General features: G+C 51.0%; 1 protein-coding gene and 1 long non-coding RNA gene across 7 annotated transcripts in view; one reads left to right on the top strand and one right to left on the bottom strand.

The window, feature by feature from the left end:
* KAZALD1 (Kazal type serine peptidase inhibitor domain 1) overlaps positions 1-15,315 on the top strand; it is a 40,501-nt gene that overhangs the window by 7,641 nt on the left and 17,545 nt on the right. Inside the window, exon 6 of one of the 6 annotated variants that reach the window (XM_069567692.1) lies at positions 14,674-15,076. The exons of 3 other annotated variants lie outside the window; for them this stretch is intronic. The gene's annotated coding sequence lies outside the window, so the exon portion shown is untranslated. Of the gene's footprint in view, positions 1-2,665; positions 3,282-5,889; positions 6,239-14,673; positions 15,077-15,315 lie in introns of those variants that run through there. 2 more of the 6 variants (XM_069567689.1, XM_069567694.1) reach the window with 2 other exon arrangements.
* LOC138427771 (uncharacterized) lies at positions 2,333-4,155 on the bottom strand. Its single transcript, XR_011252173.1, has 2 exons — positions 3,989-4,155; positions 2,333-2,821 (listed from the first exon to the last, which is right to left on the bottom strand). It is a non-coding gene; the product is annotated as an uncharacterized lncRNA (long non-coding RNA).

Raw genomic sequence — 15,315 nt, forward strand, 5'->3', positions numbered from 1 at the left:
AAGAATACTGGAGTGGATTGCCATTTTGTCCTCCAGAGGACCTTCCCAACCTAGGAATCAAACTCTTATCTCCTGCATTGGCAGGCAGATTCTTTACCACTGAGCCACCTGAGAAGCCCCTTGTTATATGTATATAGCTGTATACATACATGTATTGGCAAATACATATTCCATTATATGCCATTCTTTCACCAAATATTTATGTGCCAACACTGTTCTTAGGGCTGCAGATACACCACAAAAAAGCACATTGTCCTTGCCCTCATGGAACTTAACATTCTATTCTAAGATGTGCATGTGAATTAATTACATACACGTATGTTTACAGGATTGCATGTGCATGTTTGTGTAGCTATGCTTACATATATATGTGTGAGGAATAGACGGTCTTAAATTCTCTGGTGGGCTTGGAGATTCCCTGTTTTTTCGCTTAAACATTCAGGGCCCGTTGCCTAGGACTCTCAAGTATGTAGGCAGTTGAAGGCAAAGGGAAAGAGGCTGGAGACACAGGCTGATAACCTTCTAGGATAAGTTTTGGATAGTTCCTCTGAATGACTAGGTTCTTTTAAATAGGGAACAGCTATGTAAGTTCACTTAGAGTGATGGAATGTCAATGAAGATCAAGTCTCACCTCTACGCAAAGCAGAGCAACTTAGGAGGAAGGAAGATGGGTTGGGAGGGTGGGTGAGAATGGAGTCTGGGAGACTAGAGGTAGGAATAGATTCTTGGAGGACAGAGGGAGGGGCATTTAGAGACTGGAAGGGATCTGATCTGGGAGGTAGTGATGGGAGCTCTGGGACTCAGTTGTAGATAATGAGGGTGGTTTGAGAACTCTTGAGGAGGGATGAGCTGGTGGACAGAGATGGCGTCTGAGGGGAGTAATGAGGTCAGGATAAGGGATGGGCTTGGGGAAGGGTACAGAAGCAGAGGCTCTGGTGGCAGGGAAAACCAGTCTTGGGGTGGAATTTGGAGGCCAGTTCTGATGGAGTCATCCTTTCCTTTCTCCCACCCCTTCCTTTTCTATGTGGGAGTCCCTAATATTCTTCTCTAGTCCTCTCTTCTCAAGCTGAGTCCCAGACACGCTGTACAGAGGAGAAGAGCTCAGGCTCCAGAACTCTGCCTGCCTTAGGTAACTCCCTCGTGGCTGAAGGAGGCAGAGCTCACAGCACCACTGTCCCATGAAGCTCCATCCCTGCCCTCTGGGCCATTGCCTGCCCCACTGCCATTACCAGCTTCCAGACTGGGCTCAGCCCAGGGGTTTCAAACAACTGTGACCTGGCAAGGTCACAGAACCTCCCCTCGCCACACACACATTCTGAGACTGAACTAGGAAAGGTACTTCCAAATCATTCCTTCCTTCCCTCCTTTTGCTGGATGTTATCCAGACACAGTCGAGGCCAGAAGTCTTCAGGTGCCATCCTCACTCTTGGTCTGTGGTAACACCTCATGCCTGATCCTTACTTCTAAGCCTCCTGTGCTTGCCTACTTCATCCTAAAGCCAGAGTTTATGTCCCTTCATTGCCTCTCCTCCCCTTCTTCAGCCCTTTTCTCCCCCAGAGTTGAGATCTTAGGTCCCTAGATTGTGACCCCAGGGACTAAGACACAGGCTGGTTCCTGGCCTGGCTTTATTTTCAGTATTTTCTCTGCCATCTGGGCAACTGAGAGCTCTCAGAACAGGGTGAACAATTATGAAAATCAGTTTTGGTGACAAGTGCTACCCCACAATCAAGGTCTACCCTGTCCTGATGGGCAGCATCATGGGAGGCGGGATGGACTTGAGGGTGCTGAAATGGGGTCATGAGAAGTGAAGGGGTCTGCCAGGATGAAGGTCGGGGGCTCTAGGGACGATTACTTCCTGCTTCCCCTCAGATCCCCCTTCCCCAACCCCAGATCATTAGGGCAGAGCTGGAGAAGGCCCCATAGGTCTTCTGGATGCAGTTGGCTCTCACAGGGGCCCAGGTTCCAACTCTGGCTTCCCTGCTTCCCATGCCCCTCCCCTGGTACCAGAAGGGGTTAAATTCTTGGGGCAGTAGTGGGGATCTCTAGTGGAAGTGATCTCTGAAGGGTAATGATGATATCGTTTCTTAGCCTTTGGGCTAAGATCAAGTGAAGGGTAATTTTAGGTCTTTGGAACAGAAATGGGGCTCTGTGGGCAAGGACAGGCTAGCGAGGGAACATGAGGTATGTGGTACTGCTTTTTAAGTGCATACCTTGAGCAAGTTTCTAAGTTTCCCTTCTTCCCAGTCCTTTGCAAAATACTGATAAAATGTCCCCTATAAGTGCTGTGATGAGATTAGAGATCTTGTAAGTAATATCTGAATCACAATAGGTATTCAACAAATGGTCAATTTTACTATCACTTTTTCTGGGTGGGGGAGTTGCATGGAGGTGGAGCAAAGTACCTAGTACAGAGATCCCTGCTGAGGTGTGTGGGTGATCACAGTCCCGTGCCTGCCCATAGGAGGCCTGAGAAATTTGGTCTTAGGAGGAGGGGAAGGGCTATGACAAGGTGGGGATGGGTAGGGACTGGGCTTCCAGAGAGCTTGGCAGTCTTCACCCTCACCCCCACCCCCTCAGGGACCCCCTGTCAGAACCCAGGGCTCTAGATCTGTGCTTGGAGGGAGGGGCACCCTGGAAACTCACTTCTATCCATCTCTTTTATCAGGGTTGCTGAAGGGCTGGAGCTCCAGTGGGGCCTTTGATGGGGAACAGATACAGACCAGGCGGAAGCAGCCGGAACAGTGCTGAGTTGGAGCTGAGGACCAGGCCAGGGGGTCAGTGAAGACAGATAAAGCTCAGAGCAGCTGGGGACTCAGGAGACCTGTGGGGAGGGGCAGCAGGGGCTTAGGGCAGGCTATGTCCTGTCCTGGGAGGAGGCAAGTTCCGGAAGCTTCTGATGAGGGAGATGTCTATTAAGGACTTCAAATGGCCAGCGGAGGCCCTTAATAACTCTTTGGGAGGAGGGAAGGGACCCCCTGCCCTAGATGTGGCTGCAGGAAAGCCAGGGTGCTTGTCCAGGATGAGGGTCGGTCCCAGAAGAAACAGCCTGGGAACAGGGTCCAGCCCAGAGGCAGGGCTTCTGGGGGCTGTCTTCCCCTTAAGGCGAAGATGGGGAAAAGGTTAGTAAGCAATCCTGTGATTTTAGTTCCTGGTTTAATTAACTTTGAAGGGCTTGGGGCCTCCCTGAACACCAGGGAAAGGAGCAGAGTAGACGTTTATTTTCCTCCTTTCCCTTTTAAAGACAATTTTATTAAATCACTTTGTTTTCATTCTGGCTCAAACATGGGGCATTTAAATGGAAAAGTAATTATTTTACCTTGTTTGCTTATGGTGAGAAGAGAGTCAGGAAAGGGAGGGATGCCGATAAGAGGAAGAGGTTGGCAGCTTCGGGCTGGCACACATGTGCGTGTGCACACAAATACCCTACAGACAGGCCTGCACAATCAGGCTCCCACTCACAGCAGCCTCGATCACCACCCAGAGCCCCTCACACTGACACACATTGTGTACCCACAGAAAGACATGCCTTGCCCACATACCCTCCCGAATGTAGGCAGCTCAGTACTTGCAAGCTTGGAGCATCCACCCTCCTGAAGATAAATTCCTTTACCACCTCCAGAGCTACAGGCGAACGCTCTCTGTCCTACACAAACACTCCTGACACATCAGGCTCACAGCACAGGCCCCCTCACACCTCACAGGTACCCCCACGTACCCCTTACAGGCATCAGGGGGTATGCACACATGTGCACACACACACACCAAACATATCTAGACCTTTTCAAGACAGCTGAGTGGTCTCATCATCAGTACCTAGATTGAGACACACAATTCTCAAACACACAAGCCCGGCATTTCCCTGGTGCCCTAGTCCTGCCAGCCTTGTGAGGCCGAAACAAACAAACCGAAACCCAAGGACACCTGGCAACAAAGCTGGGGGTGAGGTGGGATGCTGTCATAGAGAAAGAGGGCCCCCAAATCGACCTACCCGCTGGGCGACTCCGTGTGCCCGCTTCTCTGTGCCTGTAGCATTCTTGGACGGATCTCTCCTTCTCTCCTGACCTGGATTCTGCAGCCTCTGAGACAGTTCCCCCTGCCTCTCACCCGTTCTCCACCCCAGGCGTGTGAGAAGGCCAACAGGTCTCTTGGGCTCAGCTGCCCTGGCCAGGACCGGGTTCTAACTCAGGCTTCCCCACCTCCTGCCTCCCTCCCCCACTGTGTGGACCGGCGTCAGAGGGGTTAAAACTTGGGTAGCGCACCCCCTCTCCACTCCCACCCCTGGCTGATACTTCGAGGGCCGGGTTCGCGGGAGGGAGCCGTACCTGTACTTTGTCTTCATCTGTCACCGCTTCTGACAGTCAGATACATCTTGTGGGGGGGTGTGGGGGGCGGGGGAGCAATAATTAACCTCTCCCGCCTCATACCCAAACGCGGCTGCCTGCCTGCCTGCCTGCCTGCCTGGCCGGCTGGCCGGCGGAGATGACTGCAGGGTCTGAAGAGTGAAGAAAGGGGGAGCGTGGAGGAGAGGGAGGGGGCGAAGGGAGAGCGCGGGAGAAGCTGGAGAAGCCGCTGAGAGGAGGGACCCTGACGTTTTTATTGCCCCGCCAGCCTCTCTTCTGCACCCTTCTCTCCATTCTCTTCCTGGGGAACTGTGGGAAGTTGGGAGAAGTGATCAGAGGGAGAGGAGAGGGAGAAAGCCACGTGCACGCGCCTCTTCCCGCTGGGGAGTTCAGGAGCCTCTTGAAGGCCTGGGGGGTGGTTTGGGAGCACAGCAGTGTGAGCGGGAGTCCTTTATACACTAGTGTTGCACAGGGACAAGGAAGGAAGAGAGTGATGGGTGGTGTAGGGGGGAGCAGAGGATGCCACGCTGGTTTTTCTCATTTGTGGCAGGTGACTCATGCTTGTGTTAAGGATGAATTATTCTTCCAATCAGTAAACAGGGATCAGTCTCATAGGGGCTACCGTTGAAAAGGATTCCAGATTTGGAGTGAGGGGTAGAGGATGCTTCTTAAGTCAAGTAAGGCTGTGGGGGTGGGGATGGGGGTGGCTGGACTCAGAGCTTGTACAGGAAGAAGACAAATTTGGGCTGGGTCCTTGGGTGGAGCAAGTGGGACTCAGGGTCAGGCAAGAATCACCTGCAGCCAAGGAGGCCAACGTGACTACAGCATTCCCAGCAGCCAGATTGCCAAGCGCTGGGGTCTGTCCAGGGAGTAGGGAGGAGACCGGAAGGAGGGGTGTTTTTGTCACTGCTGGACTCCCAGGGGTGGGGTGCAGAGGGAAAGGGCTCTGCCTGTCCCCTGAGCAGCCTGAAGGCCAAGAGATTCTAGCTTTCTCTATCTCTTTGAGACGATGTTACTCAGTCTGTCATCTGCAGTGTCTGAGAAACAGGACCTTTGCTCTAAGGTCCCTGACTGAGTCGTGGGCACAGTGTTGTTCAAGAGTCAGGATCCCTGGTTCTCACCCTGATTCTGCCATTAGCTAGCTGTGTGACCGAAGATAAGTCATTTAACTTCTCTGGACCTCAGCTTTCTCATTTATAAAGTGGCAGGGGTAGGGGTTGAGGGGGGACTGATGAGAAAAACTCTATAGACATTGTCAAGACTCATGTCCCATAATCTAGTAAGATCTGAGGAACCTTAGCAGGCTCAGCTGTGCCCCCACTGCCCCTCACACGTGCTGTGGACCCCTCCCACCCTGGAGCAGCGCAGACACAGCCCCAGAGTGCATTTCTCTCTCTTTCTCTCTCTCTCTCACACACACAGCCTCCTTGCCCCTTGTACTGTGCATCCCTGGACTTCCAATCATCTATGAAATGTGCTGTCGTTGGGCAGGAGCCCAGGGCCAGGGCACCCCACCAGAAAAGCTGACTCTATACATTTCTGTTGAAAGGAAAACGGACATGCCTCTGCAGAGAGTGGAGAGTGAAGCACTGGAGGCAGAAAGCTAGCTCCGGAAAGGACTTGCAAGTGGGGAGAGGGATTGCTGGGAGAGGGAAGAGAGCCCTGGAGAGATGAGGAGAGATAAAGAAGCAGAAGCCTCGGCTCAGCTGCAGGGGACTCACGCTGAGAGTGTGGAGTGAGAAGCTGACAGCCCTGTCAGGAAATCACCTCGAAGCATCCCACACCCTGGTCTGCCAGGCTCCATCTCCCCAGGGGAGGAACCCCAGTGAGTCACGCTGCTGTCTGTCCCCTTGATTCTCCTCCCTGCCCCCAAACACACAGCCCTGCTTCAAAAGAAAGAATTCATTTCTGGCTATTATTTTCTTCACCTGACGAAACGCTGTGCATTTTGACAGCACCAGGGGAGAGGAGAGAAGCAGGAAGAAGCCAAGACCGCCTGCGTTGGGGTCACCTAAGATGGCTCTGTGTTACCCAGAGCAATGTGGTGCCTAGGATGGAGCTGATCTCCTAGGCAAGTGTGGCATTTAAGAAAGAAATGGACTTTTCTCTAACAGCATGGAGTCTGGAGCAGCAGTGGGTCACCTGGGACCCATTGCTGCTGCTGCTGCTAAGTCACTTCAGTCGTGTCCGACTCTGTGACCCCATAGACGGCAGCCCACCAGGCTCCCCCGTCCCTGGGATTCTCCAGGCAAGTACACCGGAGTGGGGTGCCATTGCCTTCTCTGGGGACCCGTTAGGGGCCCTGGAACAAATCTAGGCTCTTGCATAGGCTCAGCCCTGGTGACGGAGAGGCTTGGAGTTTGGAGAGAATGGTTCAAGCAGCCTTATTTGTGGAGTGGAGAGTCTATCTCAGCCTTGGAGGTCAGAAATGAGTTCCAGTCATTTGGGGAATATTCCAGGCTTTCTTCTCTAGCCCTGCCTCCTTTCTCCCAGCTCCCCTTCTGTGGGAATAGGTCTCAAATTCCAGCCCCAACCCTCACTTCCCCCACTCATCCCCTTCATAACTCCCTAGTCTGTTTTTCAAGAATTCTTTTTCTTGTTCTTTACTTTTAAAATATAGTACATGAATATATGCTTATGAAAATTTCAAACAATCCAGAAATGTGTAGACAAGAAGCAAAAGCCCGTCTTCCCTCCTTGCCACTAATTCTACTCTCTTCTCCGTAAGTTACTGGGGTTAACAATATGGTATGTATTCTTCTAGGTCTTTTACATATTCACTACACACAAACACACACAAATTAGATTTTAAAACAATTATTGCATTGATTTATGTCATACAACTATTTTACTATTTGCTCATTTCACTTAAAAAATGTCAGACATATTAGCCAGGTCAGCACATAAGGATATATCTTGATCCATATAGGTATATTTCACATAGTACTCCATAATAGATTTAACCAATTCCTTAGTGCTTGGCTTATATGCTGTTTTGAAGTTTTTTTCTTACAAACAATGCCACAGTAAACCTCCATAAACCTATGTCATTTTGCACAAGAATGAGCATACCTGTGATTCAGATTTCTTAAAGTGGCACTGTTGGGTCAAGAGATATGTAGTGTGTGTATATCTAACCCTGACTTTCTCTTTGAAGCTTGAAACCCACATTTCCAAGCAAGAGTCCACAGATGCTTGACAGACAGGCCTGCTGAGTATTTACAGGTGAATGTCTCCCAGCACTTCAAATGCAGAAAGCCCAGTCCCAAGCTCCTGATCCCTTCCTCTTCCATCCTGCTCCCTGCCTCCCCGCCTCCTTGCTTTGGTCAGCATCACCCTACACAGGCTATTGCCCAAGCCCCACACCTTGGATCATCTTCACCAAGGTGTCTGTGTGTCCAGATTTGCCCAGAGTTGTCCACCATATGTGTACTGCCCAGGTAAAATGATTGATAGTATCTCCTTGTACTCAAAACTGTTCTGGACTGGGCAATAAATTAAATCACCACTCTATTCCTCTTTGGGCTTCCCATGTAGCTCAGCTGGTAAAGAATCTGCCTGTAATGTGGGAGACCTGGGTTCAATCCCCGGGTTGGGAAGATCCCCTGGAGAAGGGAAAGGCTACCCACTCTAGTATTCTGGCCTGGAGAAGTCCATGGACTCTATGGTCCATGGGGTCTCAAAGAGTTGGACACAACTAAGCGACTTTCACTTTCATTCCTCTTTATCTCTGATTCCTATTCAATCCATCACCAACTCCCACCAACTCTCCCCTCATTCTTCTTTCTGTTGCATGGCTGTGGACCCCATCATCAGGCTTGAGTAAAAACAGCTTCCTAACTAGCTTCCCCACTCTTCATCTCTCCTCCCTTCAACCCATCCTTTCACTCCATTGACCATCATGTCTTTTTAGGCCACTTCTTGTATCACAGAACGCTCTTGCTTCCCATTGCCTACAAGACTGAGTCCACTCAAGATCCATCATCGCGCTATAGTCCACCAGAACAGGTATCTCCCATCTCCATAGGTCAGGAATCTGTATCACCTTAGCTGGAGGAGGAGCAGGAGTCAGGCACTGGAAAAACTGTTCCATACCCCCACAAAATGATGAAGAGAAAGACTCCTTGTGGTTGGGATGAAGTCTAGAAGGTGACTTGGTGTCTCTCTGAATTCAGATCTGGGGTTGTCCAAAGAGGGAAGCCCTCTTGGGCATTCTGTCTCTCCCTGCTCACCTGCTTTGTTCCCTTGTGCCTCAAAAACTCCAGCCAGTTTCTCCTCCGTCTCTTGTTCCAGGCCTGGAGTCTTCAGGGACGTCTTTTCATGTTTGGCTCTCATCCAGCTGCCACCTGCTTGCTGCACTCCATGCCACCTCTGAGCAGTGTCATATGTGATCAGAGATCATGGGAACTTGCAGTCCTTGAGTGAGAGTGGTGATGTGTATATGTAGTGTTGTTAATACACTTTAAAGCTACTTTAAACCCCACCCTGGGGAGAGGACTCTCAGGAACCTTCAGGGCACACCCGGTTGGAACTCCCTATTCCTCCCCCACCATGTTAACTCCCTCTCACCTGAGCCTTTGGGATAAACCTCTGGAGTGCTTAACCAAACTTCAGGGCACCTGCAGCCTCCCCACTCCCTTTCCTGGCATCCCTCCCCTCACTCAGATGTTGCCAAATGGATGGCGAGCTTGGATGGGTCCTGGTGGCCAAACTCCAAGCAGAGGGGGAGGCATCCTGGCCCCCTGCCAGCATTCCGTCCGCAGTAATTTGGCAGGAAAGCACCAGCTGCATATATCTGCACATCTGTTTATGCCTCTGGCTTGTTATTTATTCTCTGCCTTTCATGGGCAGCGGAGCCAGAGCACACCTCAACTCTTCCCAAGTTAGATTAACCAAGAAAGAAGGCTGAGACACTCAGTCACGACAATTGCTGATGTTCATTGAAGGGTATGCCTTCTCTGGCAGCTGCTGCCACTTTTAGTAGAGACAGAGGAGCGGAGCAGAGAGTAAGGGAGGGGGAGGGAAAGGGTGGAAGGAGAAGAGAGGGGAAAGCTGTGGAGTTAGAGCCTTAGTCATGCTGGAGTACTTAAATCAGGTGGGCTGATCCCTGACTGCACTGGGGAGAGGGAGAGTTGGCCATTCTTTCAAACACAATCTCTGCTGTTCCTTCCTGCTAGACACCAGACTTCAGCGTGTGTGTATGTCTTCTTGGATGGTGTGGCTGAGAGTCAGTCATGGGGGTAAGGTCTTTAATAGAGGTTAGGTAGGGTGGTCTTCTTTGAGGTACTTAAATAACTCTTCTTGAGGGATTTCTAGGGCACAGACCTGGTGGTGGAGAACCACAAGCCAGGCTCTGTCCCTGGGCTTAATAAGGAGAAGGAGTGAGAAGAGGAGGAGGAGGAGGAGGAGGAGGAGGAAGAGAAGGACAAATAAGAGAAAGGGGAGGAGAAGGAGAAGGAAAGAGAATGGTAAAGAATGGAGAAACATGATTGGCAGGGAAGAAAGAGAAGTGAGTGGAGGGACCTGGAACTTTGGAGATCCTTGAAATGACTGGGGTGCTATCCTTGGTCCTGACCAATAAAGGACCCAGGAATTGCCCAGAGTCTCTGTCCTGGATGGGGCTCCAAACTCCCTACACTTTCTTTTGAAGGCAACTGGATAATTCTGGTGTAAGGACAAACAGCTTGAGCCTCATGTGGTGGTGAGAACTGAATCCATAGGTCTGACTTCTCCCCCTCTAACCCCTTCTCCCTCTCCTGCCTTTACCCAAAGCAACTGCCTGTGCAGCCAGTGCTCCTTGCAGGGGCCAGATAGATGTGGGCTCAGAGAATCCTGGGCAGGGTTCATGGGTAAGGGTGCAGGCACCTGAACCCATGGCATAAGTGGGGGAAAGTAAGTGTGCTCTGGGGGAAGGGAGTGCTTGCTTGATCAGATTAAAAGCAACTAGACCTTGCCAAAGCTCTAGACAAACACTTTTTTTTCCTGCTCCTTTGCAGAACTCAAACACCAACATCATTCCCAACCCCCCTCTCAAAAATTTTATGTAACGAGCTGTTCATAATCAGGCCTTGCACAGATGGGGGTTTAATCAGTTAGAGTCTAAGCACACGGGCATTCCAACCTAATCCAATTCCCATCAGTTCATTAGGGGAAATATTCATCACCCAGAGATTATAGTGGGGCCAAAACTGTGAAAGGATTCTAAAAAGCTGTCAGTGGAGCAGTAACCGAACCAGCCAAGACAGGAGGCCAGGCTGTGTGGAGGGTGCTTGTCAACCCCTGACTGTGTTCTGAGACGCCTGGTCCTTACCAGACTATGTCATAGTTTTTTTTTTTGTTGTTGTTAAGAATCACTGTTTATTAACCTTGGGGCCAGACTCTGGTCCCCTGTGTCTAGGGAACCTCCAGTCTGATGGGAGGGACATGGCTCCCACCCCTGTGGACTGCTTTCTGAGCTCTCTGAAGAGTGCTAATTTGTAAGTGATCATGCATTTTTGTCCTAAAATCTCTAGCAAGAGGCAAGAAATTGCCACCTCATGAAGGCACAGGTAGGAACACGACTTCTAACAGTTCCCACAACAAATGAGAAACAGAAGTTGGGAATACAAGGCAGGGTACAGACTCCAGACCAAGGGACACTGTTACTTTCCTTCTGTCATGGGGGGCTGGGCAGAGTGAAACAAGGGAGAAGAGGTAAGGGCTTTCTCCAAGGTTGACTTCTCCCAAATAGACAGGACCCTCACTGATATTAAGGGATCTTCACTGCCTGCATTGAGAATCTTGAGCATTTCCCTGTAGTTCCTGCCCACATCCTCATGTGAAGTTTGGGAAGCATGTTTGTTTACCACCTCTGGCTTTCCTGATGCCATCCTCTGCCTACCATTTTCCCTCTCATCCTCCCTGGTGGTGGTGGAGGAGGTCTGTCTTAGGTGGTTCACACTCATCCCAGGGTGTTTCTGACCCAAGGGCAAGGCATTTACAGGGCTAGACTTTGGTCTCAAAGCCTCTAGTGCTTCCTACCACCTTTAGTCCTAGATACGGTCCTGTGGGCTGAGGAGAGCTGCTCCTCTGCAAAGTCTATCTCCTCTTCCCGGGCCCTCTGCCTCCCTGCTCACCTGGCCCAGAGCAGAAGTATAGGAGAGGGAGATCGTGGGGCATGAGGCCAGCCCTCCTCTAGGGACAAGGAAGAGCTTCTTTGAGGAAGTACACTGAAGCTGAGACCTGAAGGGAAGAGGGAGGTACCCAAGTGTGGAGAGGGTAAGGATTCTCACCCTTGTTGGTCCCTTCTGCTCCCTTCACCTCTTATTTCCCAGGCTCCTGGGACCCGTTCTTGGCTCACCGCCCTTCAGTCCAGTCTCCAGAAGTCATCCTCCCTTTACTCATACTCCATCCAGCATCCAGACTTTGGAGGTGAACTCTCAGCTCTGGGACCACCAGGACGCTATCCTCCAGGGATTCAGTTGAAAGATTTCCGACCTGGAGGAGGAGGGCTCAGAGGCAGTGGAGTCTAGATGTATCTCAAAAAGAACAACCAGAGCCTCAAAGACACATAGGTGCTACCACTCTCAGACTCGTGGGCTTAGGTAGGAATCAGACAGCGTCAAGAATCTGGGACAAAGGGCCTGGAGCTGAGGTAGAGAATAAGATTCAAATAAGACGTGAAAACTCAGCTTAACCACAGTGATACCTGTGAGTTATGAAGTGGGGGATACATGAATACTGTCTCACTTACGCACAGGTATAAGCTAATTGAGACTTAGGACCTCAGGCCAGGTCCATGGGGGTCCAGGTTCAAACCTTGTTTTCCCATTTAACAGCTATCACATCTTTGGTCAGCCACTGTTTTGTGTCTGATTCCAGTTTCCCAACCTCTGAAAAGGGGTGTATCACTCAGGTTGAGGATGGATTGTCTGGTGTGATTATGGGGGTTGACATTCTGGGTTCTTTATGGCTCTGACTCTTGCCTAAGGAGGTGGGCCTGAGAGGGGCAAGCCCAAAATCTGTAGGTCAGACTATCAGGAAGGAAAGATCAGGAACAAGCTGGACACCACCACCCCTCCACCCTGAGCACTGATAAATCTGTTGTCCCCAGACAGTAGGGAAGGGAAGATATAGTGATTGTACAGCGAGCAGGTGTCAGCCCAGCTGCTGTTTGCAGTCTCCTCCATTAAGAATAGTCAGTCCCTTCTAAGGACTCACCTGATTAGGTCAAGCCCACAAAGGATCTCTCTAGTTTAAAGGCAACTGCTTAGGGACTTTAATTACATCTTCACAACCCCTTTTCAGCAGGACCTAGATTACTCTTTGGTTGAATAACTGGGGGAAGGTGTGTGTTTGCTACCAAATAACAGCAGCCTTCTCTTCCATTCTCATAGCCTAGTTGACACATCAAAAATCCATCACATGGTGAAAATGATTTTTATGAAGATTATCTTTTAGATACTCTTTGGGAAAGTCCCCAACATCTAGGAATCTCAGTATAGGTTAGTCAAACCCACCTAACAAGAATTTATACATCGAGGAGCTGGGCTCCTCTTCCTAAGCAGAGGGAAGCTAAAGAGGTTCTGTCCTTAGTTGTTCTTGGTCAGAAGGAAGGGCAGCTCTTTAAGGTCCTGGGATTTGTGGATGTGGTACAGAGTGGAAAGATGTCAAGATCAACAAGCACTCTAGGGATGTCCTTCCCTGGCTGTTTGGGCCACCAGAGCCAGAGTCACAGCAGCAGGTGATGGGAACCTTCTCAGTGACCGGTGGGGTTTCAGCAGGTAATTACCCGGCAGAAGCAAGGAACTGACAGGGTAATTATTAGCTTCTAATTGCAGGGCAAACCCAGGCCGAGATCCTCTTCTCCAAAGCAGAGGGCATTACTATTTGCATAGCAATTAATTACTTTGGGATCTACGGAATTTAATTACCCACTAGTCCATGGGAGCCAATAATTAAATTACTCTCAGAAACAGGGTATTTATTTCCCAGTTAGGCTGAGCAGGTAGCTTCTACCTTGGGGAGTGAGCCTGGGTGGTGACCCCTGAACCAATGGTTGGCCCTCGGCCTAAGCAGACGTGAGTGGCAAGCTCAGTGTCCCAAGGAGGGAGTGTCCACGCTCCAAGGCGGACAGATGCCTGACACTCACAGAAGCGAGCCCTTGCAGAATACTCAGGCCCATGGCATGCTCAGACCCAGGGCAGGCGGTTAGACATGGGGTAGCCCATGGAGCTAGGCACACTTGCCCACATGGAATCACAAACACAGTAAAGAGCAGTGCCAAGAGACCAGCCAGGGCATTTGGAGCTCACTTTGCCATAACTGTTCAGCCTAACTTGCGTCAAAATATGGAGTTCCCAAGGTGGCTCAGGGGTAAAAACCCTGCCTGCCAGTGTAGGACCCACAGGAGATTTGAATTCTATCACTGGGTCGGGAAGATCCCCTGAAAGAGGAAACGCACCCCACTCCAGTGTCCTTGCCTGGAAAATCCCATGGACAGAGGAGCCTGGCAGGCTTCAATCCATGGGGTCATGAGGAGTCAGACATGACTGAGTGACTGAGCGGGCATGCAAGCGTCAAAATCTTTTTTAGTACCATGTATTTTGGTCAACAGAATATTTGGGTTCTGAGCCCATCCTGGAGTCTCTTTTCATCCCTGGTTCTTCTCATGGATAGGGTCGGGCTGGTAGAGGCTCAGGACAGAGTGGGGCTTAGGGAGGGGCTGCGGAGTGGCTGTTTTGAACACTGTTTGATAATAATTAGTGAAAGTTTAATGTTCCTGTGTCAAAATGGCCATGTTGAAGAGTCATATACTTCAACATGAAGAGATCCTTCAATAGAAAGGGGGCCCTTGGAGCAGAGCTGTGCCACGTCCAGCCTTCTCCCTCTTCAGAGAAAGCAAGGCGGGGGCTGGGGCATGGAGGTAAGAAGTTGCTGAGAGTAGGAAGCCACCTGGGAAACCAGGACGCTGGATAGTGTTGGCCTCCCAGCCCCCACTGCTCTCCCCGGAGTCCTCCCCCCACTACTCCCACTGCTCCCCACTGGCTGCCTGGGAGGTCAGCAACTGCCAGGTAGTTGAGGCAGTGTGGCTTTCTCCTCCACTCTGTCTTCAGAGTGCGGGGTGGTATCTGGCTCCAGCACCGAGGATTCTAGAGTTAGAGAAGCATGCAGCCCAGGGGTGGTGGGCCAGTCCTTGGGGCTGGCAAACCAGGGGTCTTTGGACATGTCCCACTCTGAGGGACGATGGAAGGAATAGCGCTCACTTTCCTTGCTCTTCCCTCCCTTCATCGTGGGCAGATCAAGCGGATCCTGGTTTTCTGTTCTCTTAGCTTCCTCCCTCCCTTTCCTCCAGGTGACATTAAGGAGCCCTGATGTGTGCAGATCTGGAGTCAGGCCACCTCCCTGCCCTGTTGCCTTTGGAGTTCCCAGCTGATAAGAGCTGCCAGCTCCCCAGCCCTTGGAATTCTCTCCCAAAGCCTAGAGTTGAGCCCCTGCCCTCACCCCTCCAGGCTCACCTCAGGCCTCCCTAGGTGGGACCCCATAGGCTCCTCTAATGAAGTTCTCTCTGACTGTTCCGGGCACCCACCACCGAGGGTAGAGCGGCCGGCCCTCAGCCCAGGCTGCTGACAGCAGCAATCCATCTCCATCACAGTAATGGCGTCCCCATTAATCGGCCATAAACTAATAAAGCAAGCACTTTCCACCCCTCACCCCCCCCCCCCAACTTCATTAAGTCTTTAGTACATTAATATGTCTTACTTAGTGTCAGCTAAGCCTCTTTCTCCATTTGGGGTGGAGCATGGTGGGGTGGGCGCATTGCCCAGTGGGTGGGTGAACATGACCCCTCCCCTGGCCTGGGTAGAGGGGCTGCTGACTCAGGGCCACCCACTCCCATCTCCCTCCTCCACCACTGCCCCCGGGAGGGGCCTGAGAGGTGGAGAGAGAAGCAGAGGCAGGAGAACAGGAAACGGTGGAGAAGTGGAAGAAAGAGGAG

This window comes from Ovis canadensis, chromosome 22 (assembly GCF_042477335.2).
Source record: "Ovis canadensis isolate MfBH-ARS-UI-01 breed Bighorn chromosome 22, ARS-UI_OviCan_v2, whole genome shotgun sequence".
Classification (NCBI taxonomy): domain Eukaryota; kingdom Metazoa; phylum Chordata; class Mammalia; order Artiodactyla; family Bovidae; genus Ovis; species Ovis canadensis.